The following is an 18,261-nucleotide window of genomic DNA, read 5'->3' as shown; positions in this document are numbered from 1 at the left end:
CACCTTTCACTGAGTAATTTCAATGGTTGTTATACTAACAAAACCTCTCTATTCTGTTTGGCAAGAGGAAAGGGGAGAAGGAAAGCCCATCATGCCCCATATTTATCACAATTCCACAGGTACCCTGTATAATAATAACTTGGTAGTTGATAATTGGGGCGATTAGAACATGGACTTCAATCATCCCCAATAAACATGGCTAACAGCAAGGACATTACCAGGGATCTAAATTAAGTCTCAGCCTGTCTCCTCCAATAGAGAAAATATAAGTGAAGATTCTTTTAATACGTAAGGACTTAATTAGAAGGCACAAATACCATCATAGCACCCACACCCTCACTACCTGCTACCACATACCCTCCTTCCTGACCTCCTCTTCCTGCCACACCATACCTCCAACAATCATGCCATTGGGGATAGGCCTTGGCACCTCAAGGTTGTTGACAAAGATATTTCTTTAATAACTGATTTCTTTACTGCTTTTCTTGTTGGAGAGAAATTTTGTGTGTGTGTGCTTCATGGTCTTTAGCCCATTGAAAGCATTTTTTTCATACATCTCTCTTTGTAGTTTTTAAAAAGAAGTAATTATATAATGGCTGACTTCTTTTGGTTATGTGGGAAATCAACATCTCAGTAGCTTTTTCAGACATACTTAATAATAAAGCCATTAGAAAGGCAAAAGAGAACCCTATCATTATTTCCTAGTTTCCTCCTTAATTATAGACAATCATTGTGAAGGAGGGGGGAACAGCTTCTGTGACAAAAGTTGTCTAGCATTTAACAGAACAATTTAGAACCAGATTGAACAAATCAACGTCATGTCAACTTGCAGATGCTCGACAAAAACTGCTTGAAGGATGTTAGATGGAATGAGAAGCTAATTCAGCCTTTTCTCATTTCCCTTCACTCTGAAAATAGAGGATTTTCTCTCTCCCTCCACTCCATCTTTCTCCCTCTCTCTTTCTCTCTGTTTAGGAAGATTCAGGTAGATCTGTCTCAAAGACTCTTATCACAAAATGCTCAGGGTTTGATTTTTTTTTTTCCTAAGTAACAAAAATAATACCACTATCATAAAGCCACTGACATTTTTCCCATTTCTAAACACTCTCCTTTAGCTATAATCTTATCTCCAGAAAATTAATTCTAAAGTTCTCAGATGATGGACTGCTCACTTCCAACTGGCCCCCTGCTGGTCTGCTCACTCCCAACTTCCCCTCTTCCTCACCCCAGTGGCCTGATCACCCCCAATAGCCCCGGTACCGGTCTGATCACCCACAACTGCTGTCCCATCCTGGCCTGATTACCCACAACTTGGCCTCTAACCAGCTCTACCTTGGCCCCACCACCAAGGCTTTGTCCAGAAGAACATCCAAAAGGTCTTCTGGAAGGTCTCCCAGTCTAATTAGGATATTATCCTTTTATTGGTATAGATAGAGGCCCGGTGTATGGGTGGGAGGGTTGGCTGGTTTGCCCTGAAGGGTGTCCCGGATCAGGATGGGTGTCCCCTTGAGGTGTGGGGCAGCCTGGGTAATGAATCTCAAAGGGAAAGAGGGAGGGGGAAGGGGGGAAAAAGATTAACCAACGATCTTATATGCATACCAGAGGCCCAATGGACAGATTTGTGCACTGGTGGGGTCCCTCGGCCTGGCCTGTGGGAATTGGGTCAGTACTAGAAATCTGACATCCCCTAAGGGGTCCCGGATTGCGAGAGGGTACAGGCCAAACCAAGGGACCTCACCGGTGCATGAATCCGATCACCCACATAAAAGTAGAGATAGTGAATTCATAAAAGTAGAGATGGTGAGTCAAAGGAACTGAGCATTTTATATTTTTGTCTTTATTGCCAATTATACTTTAAAACACTTGTATATCATCAATTGGTTCTCCCATGAACAACAGTGTATAAGAAAATCTGTTTGCCAAGTGAGAATTTCAAACTTTTGAACCTTTGCCAATTCAATCAGGGTAAAATGCTAATCTGTCCAGTTATTTTGTATTTCTTTCATTACCAGTGAGCACAAGTCTCTTCATTCTTTTTATGTGATCTTCCTCTTTATGTCTTACACCATTTTTTCTCTGAATTGTTTATCTGCATCTTTTCTATTTTTAAGAAATTTTTAGGAATAATGGAATATGAGTCCTTTTGCTATGTGTTGCTTTTATTTTGTTTTCCAGGTTGTCTTTTGACTTTCCCTGTAGTTTTTTTTTCAAGTCAAATATTTTAACTTTTTATGTAGGTAAGTCTGTTTATCCTTTTCTTTATGGTTCCAAAGTTTATATTGTGCTAACAAGAGCAATACTCATTCCAAGATGGCTTTTCAAATTCATAAGAGTTTTGTAATTTAGTGTTTTTATAGATCCATGTTTTTACATTTAAACATTTGATCCTTCTGGAACTTATTTTGGTGTAAGAAAGAAAGTAGGTATCAAGATGTACCAGGTGGAACAGCTATTTTTACCAGGAAACCATACTAAGTACAAATAACAAAAAAATTATGTTGCATCTAGCTCACATATTGAATGTGCTGGGGCCACTTCAACCTTTACCAGCTTCTCACTTTGCCTGCATAATGACCTTGAAATGCATGCAGCTTGCTGATGTAGGCCTCAGTTTACCTGCTGACAGGGTACACTGTAAATGCACTGCCATCAATTACCTGGCACCTCTTTGTTAAGTTGTGTTTTTTTTTTTCATAATTCAGGGATTCTACATTTTTTTCCACCTCTTTGACAGAATAATGCTCTTAAAATACATAGATTACAAAAGAAGCAAATATATGAAAATACAGTTCTATCCAAAGAGCCCTTGGTCTATGGACCCCAGGTTTCCTGAGACTTCCTTTCTTTCCCTGACATTCCAAATAAACTCTTGGAGACAAACAAAAAATGGACAAACTCTCCAATGGACAAACTCTCTCCCCGCTGCTGCCCATTGCCTGAAGGCAGTCATTGACACATATAGCTAGCTTGCAATTCAAATAAACCATCCCTAAGTTCCTAAGAGGCAGGCTAGGTTAAGAAAAAAATGTATTCATGTGGGGAAAAAAAGTATCACTTTATCTAGTTCTCTTTTGTTTCCATCCTTACTCTTATTCCTTCCCCTTACCCTGTGCCAACATCTCCTGCCCTATTACTTCCTAGAAAGGAATATTTAACTATGAAGTCATCCAATTTATATCCATCTATTGCAGGCCTATTACACATATGCAAAAAAGAACATAGTCATAAAATCTTGTGAATATGTACTTATCATGAATTTGGTTGTTTTGTTTGTCCCTAAATATTGTATCCTTCCCCATGTCATCATATTGGAAGTCCTCCTGATTCCTGCCTTGGGAAAATTAGTTAAAATCACAGGATGATCTATGATAAACCAGTAACTGAGAAGAAAAAGGATTTGTGTGATGATAAATCTTTGTGAATTACTATGAATTGAGTTGAGCCTCACACAAAGGGAAAAATCTCACCTTGTAGATATCAGAAAATCTGAAAACTAATTCCATTTGGTTTGTCTGGGATGTGTAATATTACTAGATCATTAGCCTTTGCCTTTGCTCAAAGCCAACTCTACTATATAAGTCAATGATATCAGAACCCCCAGGGCATCACCATACCAAAATTCTGTAGCCCTTGTGGAAGAACAGTTTAAAGGACATTTCATCTTTGACTTTGAAGATCAAAAACAAAGTCAAAAAGCAACCCTTTAGCTCCTTAGTGACAAGAGATCACAGAGGCCTAAAAACTCTCTCTTCCTCTCTCTCTCTCTCTCTCTCTCTCTCTCTCTCTCTCTCTCTCTCTCTCTCTCTCTCTCTCTCCAACTCCATGCTAAAAGAGTGACTGGAAAGACTGTAAAAACAAATAAATAAGTGGTAAAGTGATGAGTTCCTTGACAAAACCAAATGACATTAATAAAAAATTCAACTCTTCTCTTAGATGGACCACTTGGGTTGTAAACACATACACACAGAGAAAGAGAGAGAATAAACCTCAAGTAACAAATTTTTCACAGAAATGTAACATTAAAAAGAGATTGCATACATAAAAACACATTTTTTTCATTATAAAGACAAATCAAGTAAAGGTACAATTATCATCAACAATGGATGGTAGTGTTCTTCACTGAAACTGGCTCCAAGTCATAAAAGCTTAAAGTTATGAACGTGAGATGATTTATTTTAGACCTCTTTTTGTCTGATATAAGATTATTCATTCTATACCCACAACACAAAGCCAAAAAGAGATATAAAGATCATCTAGCCTAACCCCCTCCTACAAATGAGGAAGCAGAGGATCAGAAGGGCTAAGTGAAGGAGTAGTCAAGGTCACAGTGAGTCAGCAAAGAGCTGGAACAAAACCACAGATCTACTAACTTTGCGATCTTTCAATAACCCTGTGCCACCTATTAGAAACAAATTTATAAAGTTACATTGTTCGTTATACAAAAGCTTTTCTCTTTGTATCTTCCATCCAGCCTTCCCCACTCCGGTCTATGACCCAGGAGGCCAACCTGTATAGACTACCTCAACCAGCTCCCTTGGCATCTGGCTTTCAGTTGAGTTTAGTCACAGAAAGCCTCCATAGCCGGATAAAGGAATAGAAGAGAGAGAGGTCAGAGTGTTTATTCTCTGTGGTCCATCTCTGTGGATGTACATTGAGATTACAGCTTCACACAGTTTTTTCTATCTCCCTCCTTTCACCCCTTCATGTCTAAGGGTATATGTTAGTTTCCTAGGGCTGCCATAAATTAAATGGGTTAAAACAATGAAAATTTATCTCCAGTTCTGGAGACTAACAGTTTGAAGTCAAGGTATTGCCAGGACCATGATCTTACTTTTCTTTTCTTTTTCCTTTTTTCTTTTTTTCCCCTCATATATTTCATTGGTTTTTTTACAGAGAGAAGAGAGAGGAATAGAGAGTGAGAAACATCAATCAGCAACCAAGGCACATGCCCTTGATTGGGATCAAACCTGGGACCTGTCAGTCCATAGGCCTACACTCTATCCAATGAGCCAAACTGGTTAGGGCAGGACCATGATCTTTCTGATGAGCCTAAGGAATGCCCCTTTCTAGCTCCTGCTTTTTAATAGCAATCCTTTTGTATTCCTTGGCTTGTACATTCCTTTCTCTCCCTTTGTTGTTACATGGGGTTCTCACTGTGTCTCATCTCCTTTTCTTGAAAGAATGCCAGACATGTCACGTAGGGGTGTCGAACTCAATCAGAGAAGGAGCCAAAATCTAAAATCCAGCCTAAATCGCGGGCCGAATGGTTTACTGAACAGTCATAAACTGTCATTGTGATGGAAATGCAGTGGAGTGCAGTGATGACAGCGCGGTGCGGGCCACATTGCAAGGCCTGGCGGGACGGATTTGGCCCGCGGGCCTTGTGTTTGACACATGTGGTTAGGGCAGCATTTTTCAACCGCTGTTCCGTGGCACATTGCCTGGTGTGCCGTAGGTGCAGACAAGACAAGAATTTTATAATTTTTCACTATTTTGTTTACTTAATATTTCATAATAAAGTAATTATAAAATACTTTCTTTGTGTTTATTTGATTCCTATTCAAGAGAATTACTTTATATATAGTCAATATAGGCACAGAGTTAAATTTTTTAACATTTTCTAATGGTGGTGTGCCTCGTGATTTTTTTCATGAAACAAGTGTGCCTTTGCCCAAAAAAGGTTGAAAAACACTGGATTAGGGTATACCTTAGTGACCTCATCTTGACTTGGATATATCTAAAACAATTATCTTTCCAAATAAGATCACATTCTCAGAGGAACCGAAGATTAGGACTTCAACAAACCTTTTTTAAGGTATAAAATTCAACCTATATCAGGGTGTTAACAGTCCTCTGCTATTGTTAGCCCCATCGTGTTACATGATGCCTTGCATCCTTTCTAATAAAAGAGTAATATGCAAATTAACCATCACTCCAACACACAAGATGGCTGCCCCTATGTGGACACAAGATGGCCACCACAAGATGGCCAGCAGGGGAGGGCAGTTTGGAGGGACCAGGCCTGCAAGGGAAGGCAATCAGGTGTGATCAGGCTTATAGATGAGGGCAGTTGGGAGGCAACCAGGCCTGCAGGGAAAGGCAGTTGGGGGAGAACCCAGGCCTGCAGGGGAGGGCAGTTGACATGTTGGGGAGGGGGAAGGGGCGCAGTAGCACAACCCTGCAGGGGAGAGCAGTTAGGGGTGACCAGACCTGCAGGGGAGAGCAGTTAGGGGCAATCAGGTTGCATCTCTGCAGGGCCAGATAAAAGCTGATGGTAAAGCATAAACCTTTGGAAAAACCCTCAGCACCTCAGATCCCATATTAAGCCCAGAAGTCTACCACTGAAGGAATTTGAAGACTGTGGTTTATTCAAGGCAAGTACAGCAACAACAAAAAACTAAACTCAGCTTTTTTATTAACAATATTAACTCAAGCCCTCATACTAACAGTATGAAATAGAGCCGTTCTCATTTCAGAACATAAATACTAACCTCAGACTCACAATTATTTATACATAATATCTGGTAGTTAGTCAAAAACTATCAAACAAAAAAAAATAATATGACAAAGCAAACCACTATCAAGAGATAAATCAATCAATAGGACCAGACCCAAAGATGATCTGGATGCTAGCACTATTAGACCAAGTAAGAATTAAGTTTCAGAGGTTAGAAAACCTCTGAAAAATAAGCAAAGTTAATGTGTTAAATAATCTAGTAGAATAAATAGGTAGATGACATGCATGAAAATATGGATAGATAGCAATAAAATAGAAGAGATAAAATCATACTATCTTTCTGGGGCATGGTTGAAAAATAGCATTTGTTTAGTTATTAAGTTGCTGAATGTACGAAGTTGAACTATTATACTAGCAACCACCATGTGTTCAGCTCCAGCCAATTTACAGAGTTTTTCCAGATATATTTGTCCATTTGATCCCACATTGGCCCTTTGGGTAAGGTAGAAAGAAAATCTTCATTGTTATTTACAAGTAGGTAATATTTACAAGTGAGATAGACACATTAGTGACTGGCCAAAGACTGAGCTAAGACATAACTGTAATTTCAAAACTACTGAATCCAGGTCCAATTATCTTCCCACTATCCTTTCCTGATCCCTCATACTGGACACTGTGGAAGTTTTCTAGAGAATCAAATCTTATTCCTGTCCTTTGGGTGAACCCCGAAGTAAAATAAATCATAATCAGAGTTGAAAATGTTTAGCCGTGACTAAGTTATTAAAACAACAGAAATGTCTTATAATACTTTTTCCCACCAACGTTTATACATTTTAAAGATTAAAGCCTAGCATTCCAGAAGTATTACCCGTTGGCTGAAAATTGGCTATTTATAATTTTTTTACTTAATAGAAAGATTTTTCAACAGGTAGCTAGATTTCCCTCCTTTGGATCTAATACATCCAACTATCTGAGAAGCACAATAGTTGGAAAGCAATTTGGATGAACTCTCTGTTTCATTTTTGATAAGTGGGAACCCAGCTCCTCCTTGCCAAACAACCAGGACTCTGTCTTCTTTCGTTGCTTTATACTTTCAGAAAACAGTAGTAATTAGAAAGCTCTGCTATGTTTTATTCAATCCAAATCTACCTCCATACAACTTATACCTATGATAATAGAGAAGCATTTTAATGAAAGTAACTACTTATGTTTATTTAATCAGGAAATTCACAGGGCACCATAATCAGCATGTCCTTTCAGTGGCAGATAACTTATTTCTGCTAATAACCACTTGCCTAAGCAGCAACCCTAGCCAAGGCAACAATTGATTTCCTCCATACAGTTACTTACATGAACAGCTACTAGATATGGAGGATTCAAGACTAGTTTTTATGCCTCAATACTTGTCCTTTTAGATATGTAGAGAGGAATTGAGCAAATACTTACTGAGTTTATAGTATGACTTAGGCATCACACTAATTTATAGGGATATTCTTACTTAATTCTTCCAATAAAACTTACCTAGGTATTTTTACTCCCATTTTATGAATAAAGAAATAAAGGTTCAAAGAAGTTAAATAACTTGTTTGTAACCATGAAGTTTGTAAATAAAAACTCAGGACTTCCAACACATCTTCTAAGCTTCAAAGTAGATTTTAATCAGTGACTCATATTGCCTTGATTTACCAAAGCAGAACCTGAATTAGGTAACAATGAGAAATAGGTAAATTTATTACCAGTATCTCCATTCTTCTTCACCATCCACCGAACACCCCTGCAATACCCTCCTGTAGTTTATAGCTATCCAAGGACCCCAAACACCACTTGGTCTGGGTTGGCTTTTCCCAGGTTTTGCTCCCTGCTCTAGACTGAGCCTTCATCTTGGCCTCCTTCCCCTTTGCCTCACTTCTTCACAACCTGGTTTGCTAATCTCTGAAACTTAATTCTTACTTGCTCCGAATACTCCTAGGAGAGAGAGCATTTTAAAAGAAGTTCTAGAATAGTCACTATGATAGAGTGAAGGGAAGTTAATATGAAGAACAGTAGAACATTTCAATCCTAACATTGAAATAAGTGAATATTCAAGAAAAATTACCCGAACTGGACAAAAAGCTTTTCCCAAAGTGTTAACTAAAATTTTTATTGGCAGTTCATCTCATGGTAAAATTGTGTAACATGTAATGAACCTAAAGCAGTCATATTTTAGTGCAAAAAATTAAAATTTAAAAGCTATCAAGACTACATTATAAAATTTCCAAAAGCCTCCTAATATTTAAATTAAAAAGAGGGGTTAGCATAAGAATATCATGTAAGGAAAAATATCCTGTAAGTAAATAACATCTAGAAAATATTTACTTTAGAAAATTAACTTTCATTTGTAATGCTAACAGCAAGACACCCACGAAAAACATACATGGTGTCAAAACAAGCCAAAGGAAAGTTGTTTGGGCAAAAAATGAAAAAGGATTCCAAGTCAAATTTATAGAAAATATTCCTTTATTAACTTTTGGTTGAGAATATTTTTGTATATTTTCAGAAAACAACTCTGAGACCATGTGGATTCCTGCAACAGAGACGAATTGACAGGACTACTCCAACCATGAAGACAGAAGAGAAGCAGTCCAGAGATGGAAATTGCTGATGACGCCTTGCCATAATAGCAGTCAGCAGCTGTGTATCACTGCAGGTTGCCCAGGACCAAACCAGAGAGGGCCAGACCTGCATTACCACCATTTGTCAACCATCCAGAATTGAAATATCATTGCTGACATGTACACATAAGGAACAGTTCGACATTGAAATTGGAACTCAAAAGAACTGTTGGCCCAGAAAGAAACTCACTACAGACTGATTCATTTGCCTCCCAGCATAACCATTATTGCTTGTCTCTTTTTCGGTTCTTATAAGTGTATTTTTAGTAGCACATGATCTCTCTCATCTAGGGGAAATGATGAACAACATAGACTGAGCAAGAACAGACCTGGAGACAAGGAAGCATAGATAAGACTGTCGGACCTCAGAAGGAAGGTAGGGGAGGGTAGAGATAAGGGGGAGAGATCAACCAAAGGACTTGTGTGCATGCATATGAGCCTAACCAGTGGTCATGGACAACAGGGGGGTGGGGGCATGCATGGAGAGAGGTTTGGGAATGGAATGGGAGGATAAGGAAAAATATGTGATACCTTAATCAATAAAGAAATATTTTTTTATAAGCTATCTATAGTAGGTAGTCATGTCCTAGGCCTGTATCTTCCCTAACAAAGATCAACTTTGATGTTATCTGAGCCTATTGTCTTTTTGCATCTATGATAACATACCTTTGGAATATTAGGGTAACTTCCCTTTTTCTGGACTACTCAGGGCACAAATTCCCTCGTTGTTAGGACCACAGTGGCATCCCAAACCAAAATCCTTTTCCATAAAAATCTTTCCATTACTTTCCATGTACTTCTCAAGGTTGCTCTTTCTCATGCAAGGTGAATGGAGGTTTTATGGGACACTGCCAACACCTTGAGGGTGCAGTTCACATCTTATTCCTTTTTATATACCTGATGCTAATACAATTTCTGGCACAAAGTAGGAGTTCAATAGTTCTTTGTTGAATGGGTGGAAGGAGGAGTGGACAGAAGAGCACCGGGCTGAGTGGATATGTCACTGCCTCCAGCTCAGTGAACTCAGCTCATTTATCTCTTTGGCCACTGTCCTAAGGAAGCAATGGCATTAGCCATAACAAAAATATGCATTGCCATTGTCTCCTTCATGTAAAAACATTCTGAATAAACAGAATAGAAACTCTGATGATAAGTAGACCTCATTCCAGTGAGGGAGGCAATCCAACTCTAAATGCTCAGGGATTCTTAACATTCAGAATTTAAAAAATACATCTAGACTCTGGGGTCATTACACCCTCAAAGCCATGTCATTTTTTTATTTATTTATTTATTTATTTTACCATTTTGTCTCATATTTGGCAGATTTGGGACCCCGTATTACAAAAACTATATAAATACAAACCCAGGATATAAAAGCAATTATATCTGTCATTTTTCTAATTTTATCTCAAACCATAATCTCAACCTTGAGATTCCTTCGATCCCAAATCCTATGGATTTATTCAGTGATGTGCTGGAACTAGCTGTCATCAGATCACAAGGGCTAAATTTTCAGGAATTTGGAAGGCAGTTGGTAAATACAGTCATTATTTAAAATTAAATTATGTAAGCTAAGAAATAAATTATATTAAAAACAAAGATACTAAATTTTTCATACCTATCACTTCCTAATTATTGTAGTGTATTTCGCTGTTGTAAATGATTCTGAGCTTATTTATGTCCAGAGTATTGGTGTGGTAGAAATACAATGTAGTGACAGACTGCTGCACATCCCCTCCCAACGTCATGCTCAGTGACACCACATCAGTACCTTGAAATTAGCCATGGTAGGAATATTTACATCATGGAGATTGGCAATGCTATAAATAAGCACTTTTTTTCCCAAAGAGTCAATTGTTAAATATTTGTCAGCCACTAGATTTATGCCACCCCAAAACTTCTTGGGTTGGAGGAGACAGTCTAGCCACAGAGTCAGGCAGGAAAAGAATGGGAACAGTTGAGTGCACTGACACCATCGCTTCTTGGGAACAGTCAAGTGCACTGACACCACTTAACAGTGTTACTGTTAAAGCCTGTTTCTTCATGGTCACTGAAGATGCTAATCTAGTTGGTGATGATATCTCACTAATCCAAATTCCAGCACAGGGCACAGGACACAGCTTTTCCTGGACACAGATAATCCCACAGTCTGAGTGCTGGATTGGCCTGCAGGTCCACCTTTGGACTACAGAAGTGTGGTTCTGAGTGCTCAATTCCTATGATATGCATCCACAACATCTTGCTGTGCCACCTTATTCCAGGGCCCCCATTTCCCATCTTGATTCCCAGAGATTTAGGTATTGGGCAAGTTTTCCTTATAATTCTTTAATACACAAAGTGCTCTATTACATTACATTCCCCTGGATAAGGATGCTACTTGTGTTAACCTTACCTTTGATGATTCTTGGGGAAGTCTCACCCACTCTTCTAAAAGAGACTGCATTCTATGACTCAAAATTGAATTACTGCTCCAAGATGCTTACTTACATTCACTGTCCTCAGTCAGGGGAATGGTTACTATTAATTATTCTAGGGTTATTTCTTAGGTTACTATTAATTATTCTAGGGTTATTTTCTTCTTCATGTAGTAAAGAAGAAAAGGGTATTTTAATATTTGTAGGCATCTTGCTATAATCAAATTCTCCAAGGAAATATTTATCTTAAAACAAGACTCAGTGACTTACTGCTTTTTTAAAGCAAGTCACTGACCAGACATTTTATTCTAGATATAAAACCTGAAGTTAAGAAAAATAAATCATGCATCATTTATATTTGACAAAGTACCTTAACTTCTGTTTTAAACATTGTTTTTCATAAATATCCTATGAAGTATCCTCTTATTTGTGTTTTACAGATGAGAACATTGAGGCCCAGAGATGATTAACCTATGCAACCTATTGAAGGTTGCATAGCCTGTCAATCCAAAACCTCTCTGCTCCTGTTCCTAGTCAGAATTTCCTTTACAATGTTCTTTCTAAATAGAAGGATTACAACCCAATAGAATTCCTCTCCTCAGCATTTCTTACCCCTGCTTCTGCCATACTTATTTCTTATCATGCCTTTGCTCATGGTAATGTCCTCATCTAAATGTCTTCTTTCCTTCTTTCTGTCCTTCCAAATCTAATCCATCCTTCAATAGTCAGTTACGGCTCCTCTAAATACAGGTGTGGGAAATAGTAGGTTTCCAGTTGTGTTGTGACATTCTTTTAAGTTAATAAAGCTATTATAACAGTCATAAGCTGCATGTCTTTTTCTATACAAACGACCATAGATCTATTTTGCCCACCCTGTATATGTAAAAGAGATGACTACAGAGATCACTTATACATGTACCTGCTGCAGTGATTAAAACTGCAGTCTTACATTCCACAAATAAGCAAAGCGTTTCCATGAAATTAAATCTCTTCCAATGTATATGACTATTTAAGTCTCCAAAGAACAAGTGATGTTTGAATTAGGTCTTAAGGTGAGAGGTGCTGACAGAGGAAAAAACTATTTTAAGAATGGTATTTTTCTAAATGCATAATTAGGGATAAAAAAAATTTAAGTGTATGTTGAAAATATAAGACTTATAAGGCCCAACCGTTGTGGCTCAGTGATTGTCAACCTATGAATGAGGAGGTCACGTGTTGGATTCCCAGTCAGGGCACATGTCCAGGTTGTGGGCTTGATCACCAGTAGGAGGCATGCAAGAGGCAGACAACCAGTGATTCTCTCTTATCATTGATGTTTCTATCTTTCTCTATCCCTCTCTATTTCTCTCTGAAATCAATGAAAATATACTTTTTTAAAATACTTATATAGAAGACTAATATGCAATAGAGTTAAAAATGAAGAGAATCTAAGTGCTTTAAATGACTTTAACAAGTTAAACCCCTCATTTAAAAACATTTTTAATTTTTTTTTGAATTTTAGACTCACAAAAAATTGTAAAAATACTACAAAAAAAATGTTTGTGTATCCTTCACCCAGCTTTCCCTGATATTAATATCTTACATACCCATAGTATAATTCCCCAAGCTGGAAATCAGCATTAGAACAGCACATGACATAACAGTTGGTAGTTAGAATGGATTATAGAAAAGTGAGCTATGATTGAATAAACCACTTAGAGGACAAATAGTATAAAAATAATAAAAACTGGGAGAGACAAAATAAGACTGAAAAATAAGAGATAAATTAGACAGAAAAGTTACAAGAATGAAAGATTTCTCTCATCATTTTTTAAGCCCAGGAGATGAGAAAAATAATGATAACCTAGACAGAATTAGGTAAATCACAAGAAGGGGCTATTGGGAAGGGAGAATTCATTTGGTATTAAATCCAATCGTTTCACACCAATCAGAAAGGATATATGCACCCCTATGTTCATAGCAGCACAATTTACAATAGCCAGAATTTGGAAACAGCCTAGGTGCCCGTCAGCAGATGATTGGACCCAAAAACTATGGTACATCTACACAATGGAATACTATGCTGCCATAAAAAAGAAGGAATTCTCATCATTTGCAGCAACCTGGATGGAATTGGAGAACATCATGCTGAGTGAAATAAGCCAATCAATGAAAGAGAAACACCACATGACCTCACTCATTTGTGGATCATAAAGATCATTATAAACTGATGAACCAAAAGATAGATTCAGAGACAGTGAGTAAAGCAACAAGCAGATTGTCAAATTTCAGTGGGGAGGGGAAGAGGATCTGGGAGAGATAATAGATCAACTGAAGGACTTGTATCCATGCATATAAGTACAACCAATGGACATAAAACTCTGGGGAGGGAGGGGATGTGTGGGAGGGAGGGAGGAGGGAAAATCAATAAAATATGTAAAAATAAATAAATGTTTTTAAAAAATCAATAAAATATATTATAAAAAATAAATTAATTAATTAAATTAATTAATTAAAAAAATAAATCCATTCGTTTCATATAACATGTCAGCAGGACATCCAGGAAAAATCATATGAGAGGCAACTGAAAAACAATGATTTTCTTAAAAGCGATGTAAGGCTAAAGCGTTGTGAGCCATCTGTACAAAAGTAACATAGCAGTGGAGATAATGCAGAAAAATAACATAGAATCAAGAAGAGAAAATGCTACCCCTACTTAAAGGATGAGGAGAGGGAAAAGAATTTAAGGAAGAAGTCAGAGAAGATGGGCTGGTAGCTAGAAGAACAGAGGAGAATTAGAACAGCATTATGGCATGAGGCTCAGAGAAATAAGGTTTAAAGCAGAAAACAGTCAACATAAAAACCTCAGAGAAGCAAAATGGTGTTAGCCCTGGGGAAAGAGAAAAAGGCCTGCTGGTTACAGCACATGTGTTGTCACTGAAGACAGTGGGGAGAACAGCTTCAGTGGAGAGCTAGAGGCGCAAGTCATAAGACATCCAGAAATGAGTTGATGATCAGTACAGCTAGCAAGACATTAATAGAATATTCTATTATTGGCTCCAATTGTGCAAAGCAAAAATGAATTAGGTCAGATATAAGAAAAGGCAGAGTCAAGTGAAAACTTTGTAAAATAAAAGCTAACTGTGCTTATTTGAGGCAGACAGAAAGACTCCAAAAAGAGAAAGGCTCCTTGATACTGTGTCATGAAGTTAAAAAAGATAGGAAGGTTGGGAATATTTCTTATGGGGAGAATAGTAGTAAGGCATTAAGCATCTGCTTCTGGGGGGGGGAAAAGTGCTGAAATTTTTTCTTCTACAGTACAATCTAAAGATGTTAATAAAACACAACAAGCAGTTGAAACCCGTTTGGCTCAGTGAATACAGTTTTGGCCTGTGGACTGAAGGGTCCCAGGTTCGATTCCGGTCAAGGGCATGTACCTTGGTTGTGGGCACATCCCCAGAAGGGGGTGTGCAGGAGGCAGCTGGTCGATGTTTCTCTCTCACCGATGTTTCTAACTCTCTATCCCTCTCTCTTTCTCTCTGTAAAAAGTCAATGAAAAAAAAAAAAAAAATATATATATATATATATATATATATATATATATATATATATATATATATATATATATATATATATAATCTTGTCTATTTTAAGCCTAACCTTAAGTAGAAAAACAATTCTCTCCTAGGAATGCATATATATCTGGGTCTGGGCCACACACAATTTTTTATTTGAGTTCATAATAGCCACATGATGTGCCAACCCTCAATCTAAGAAATCAACATAACCCAGGTTGTTAATGCCCTGGAATGCTAATGTAAAACAGCCTGAAAGGCTATGTCCCCGATCCCAGACACAAAGGAGTTCCTCAGACCAAGTGAGTACCAATGAAGATGAACTTGAAACTTAATAACTCCAAGTCCATGAGCAATATTTTATGAACACACTGGGACTCTGTCCACCATGGGCACGATAAACTTCAGGATTAGGTTTTCAGTAAACTCAGATAATTAAACAGTCTGAATGAGACTAGAAAATTAATTATGTTTCAAGTGATGAAGGTCATAAAAGAAGACATTAAGGACATAAAAGAAGCTTAAAAGCAGGACCCTTTAGGCAGTGACCTGGGCAGTCCCAGACCTGTCTCTTGCTTCAACAGTGTTGGGAGGGAACAGACCCAGGACGCCCCTTCTTCCAGCTCTGGCCTCTCTCCTGCGTCTCATCCAGTCACCACCTCCAGGACCACCTCCGGACCAGCCAACACACCGGGTGTTTCCTGCCTTAACTCCTTATTGCCCAATAACCATAAGCTCCCAAATTCATCAGCATTAATCCACCCAGTGGAGGCTGGGTCACCGCCTGGCCCCCCTGCCCCTGCGGCTCCACACCCACCTCTCGGGCTCCTGTTCCCGCCGGGAGGACATGGCTCTCAGGCTGGGCCGCTCCTTCCTCGATGGCGGAGAAGCAGAGGGCGCTGAGCGGCTCTAAGATGCAAAACCAGCGCGGGGGCCGCCTTCCCTGCCAGGACGTGCCGAAGCCCCCCCAGGACGAGGGGCAAACTCAGGGCGCCAGGAAGGCCGCCTGGTCTTGGGGAGGGGCCTGACCCAGGCCCTTTGGGAGCTGCAGGCCCGGGGTCTCCCCGCAGACCCATGTCTCTGTGACTTCCTGCAGAACCACTTCCGGGTGAGGAGGTGAAACTCATCAAGGAGATGAACCCACCTGACTAACCTCTGCAGGCTGCTGGCCCAGGCTGGGCTGGGCGAGTCTCTCCCAGAGGCTCCCCTCCAGCACCACCAGGAGCCTCTGGAGCCCAGAGGCCTTGGAGGGGTCCCTCTGCATCCCCTGGGGTCTGCTTTTCCCTGAGCTTCTCCCCAAACTACTAGCCATTCTGTTAACCACCCTGGAGCCCTCTCCCATGCATTGGACCGAATGAAACAATAAAGCTTTTTGCAGCAAAGAGAAAAAAAAAAATGCAGAACACTTTAAAAATTAAAATCAGAAAAGAAAAAGTTCAGAACGAAGATACTTCAAAATAAGTAAGTAAATTTTCTAGTATATATTGCTATTAAAATTATGAAATTTGGCCCTAACTGGTTTGACTCAGTGGATAGAGCATTGGCTTGTGGACTGAAGGGTCCTGGGTTTGATTCCGGTCAAGGGCAGGTACCTTAGTTGCAGGCATATCCCCAGTAGGTGGTGTGCAGGAGGCAGCTGATCAATGTTTCTCTCTCATGGATGTTTCTAAATCTCTATTCCCCCTCCCTTCCTCTCTGTAAAAAATCAATAAATATATATTTTTTTATTTTTTTTAATTATGAAATTCATTACATAGGAAATGCATTACATAGAAAAAGAGAATTGATGTATGCAAAGATGACCTGAGGAAATTGCTCAGCGTGAAACTCAAAGAGACAAAAGAGATTAAAATATTAGGCTGAAGTTGTCCTATCTAATAAAGAGGGGATATTCTAATTGACTGTCATGTCATCACAAGATGACAGCACCCACAGCCAATAATGAAGGAATATGCTAATTGACTTTCACACCCTCGCAAGATGGTGGCACCCATAGCCACAAGATGGTGGCACCCAGTTCCCTCAGCCCCACCTCATCCAGCCACAGTCCCCCAGTCCCCTCTGCCCCACAGGGCAAGGCAGTTGGGAGCAATCAGGCCAGCAGGAGAGGGCAGTTGGGGATGATCATGCTGACAGGGGAGCAGTTAGGGGGCTATTAGGCTGGAAGCAAAAGCAAAAGTTAGGAAGGCAGGCAGGCTAGCAGTTGGGAGCCAGCAGTCCCAGATTGTGAGGGATGTCCAACTGCCAGTTTAGGCCCGAACCAGCAGTTGGACATCCCCCAAGGGGTCCTAGATTGGAGAGGGTTCAGGCTAGGCTGAGGGACACACCAATCCCCCAAGCATGAATTTTGTGTACTGGGTCTCTAGTGAGAATATAAAATGAAAGAATTAACATATACTTAAAGGAGTTTTAGGAGGTGATGCAAGAAAAAGAAAAAGGGATTGATTTTATTGTTTAAAGACTCAAATGATTGCCCTAGCTGATTTGCTCAGTGGTTAGAGCATTGACCTGAAGACTAAAGAGTCCTAAGTCAAGGGCACATGCTTGTGTTTTGGGCTCAATTCCCAGTAAGGGGACAAGGGCAGGGGTGGCGTGAGGGAGGCAGCTGATCAATGATTCTCTCTCATCATTGATGTTTCTATCTCTCTCTCCTGCTTCCTTCCTCTCTGAAATCAATAAAAATACATTTTTTAAAAAGACAAATGAATTCAGAAAGGTTTATTTCAAATTGGCACAACTGGTATGCTAATTCCTCTCTTCTGATTATTCTAATTCACATCTTCTCTCCCTTTCTGAAGTTCTTTGGTAATTACAATCCATACATCACAATGTACCATCTGATTATTGACTGTCTTACTGATAGCCATGATGGTTTCACACATGCTCATCTTTTCTCCCTAACTAAACCATAGAATTCCAAAAGAAAATGTAATGTCTTATCTCTCTCTTATATTTCCTGCAATGCATGGCATGACTTAATCGATATTTGAATTTAATGAGAAGAGTAATAAAATTAAAGGTAAAAATATTTATTGAATCTTTCAATACATAATTCTTTATTTTAATAAAGGCATATTCACTTATCTTTTTCATAGACAAAACATATCCAACTTAAGAGCACACACATTTCAACCAAGTCTAGACAGCTTAAATTTTATCTTTGGATAAAAATTTTTCTAAGTATT

This window comes from Pipistrellus kuhlii, unplaced genomic scaffold, assembly GCF_014108245.1.
Source record: "Pipistrellus kuhlii isolate mPipKuh1 unplaced genomic scaffold, mPipKuh1.p scaffold_m20_p_3, whole genome shotgun sequence".
In the NCBI taxonomy this organism is placed as follows: domain Eukaryota; kingdom Metazoa; phylum Chordata; class Mammalia; order Chiroptera; family Vespertilionidae; genus Pipistrellus; species Pipistrellus kuhlii.
The sequence above is the reverse complement of the archived record's forward strand: the minus strand, read 5'-3'. Positions refer to the sequence as shown.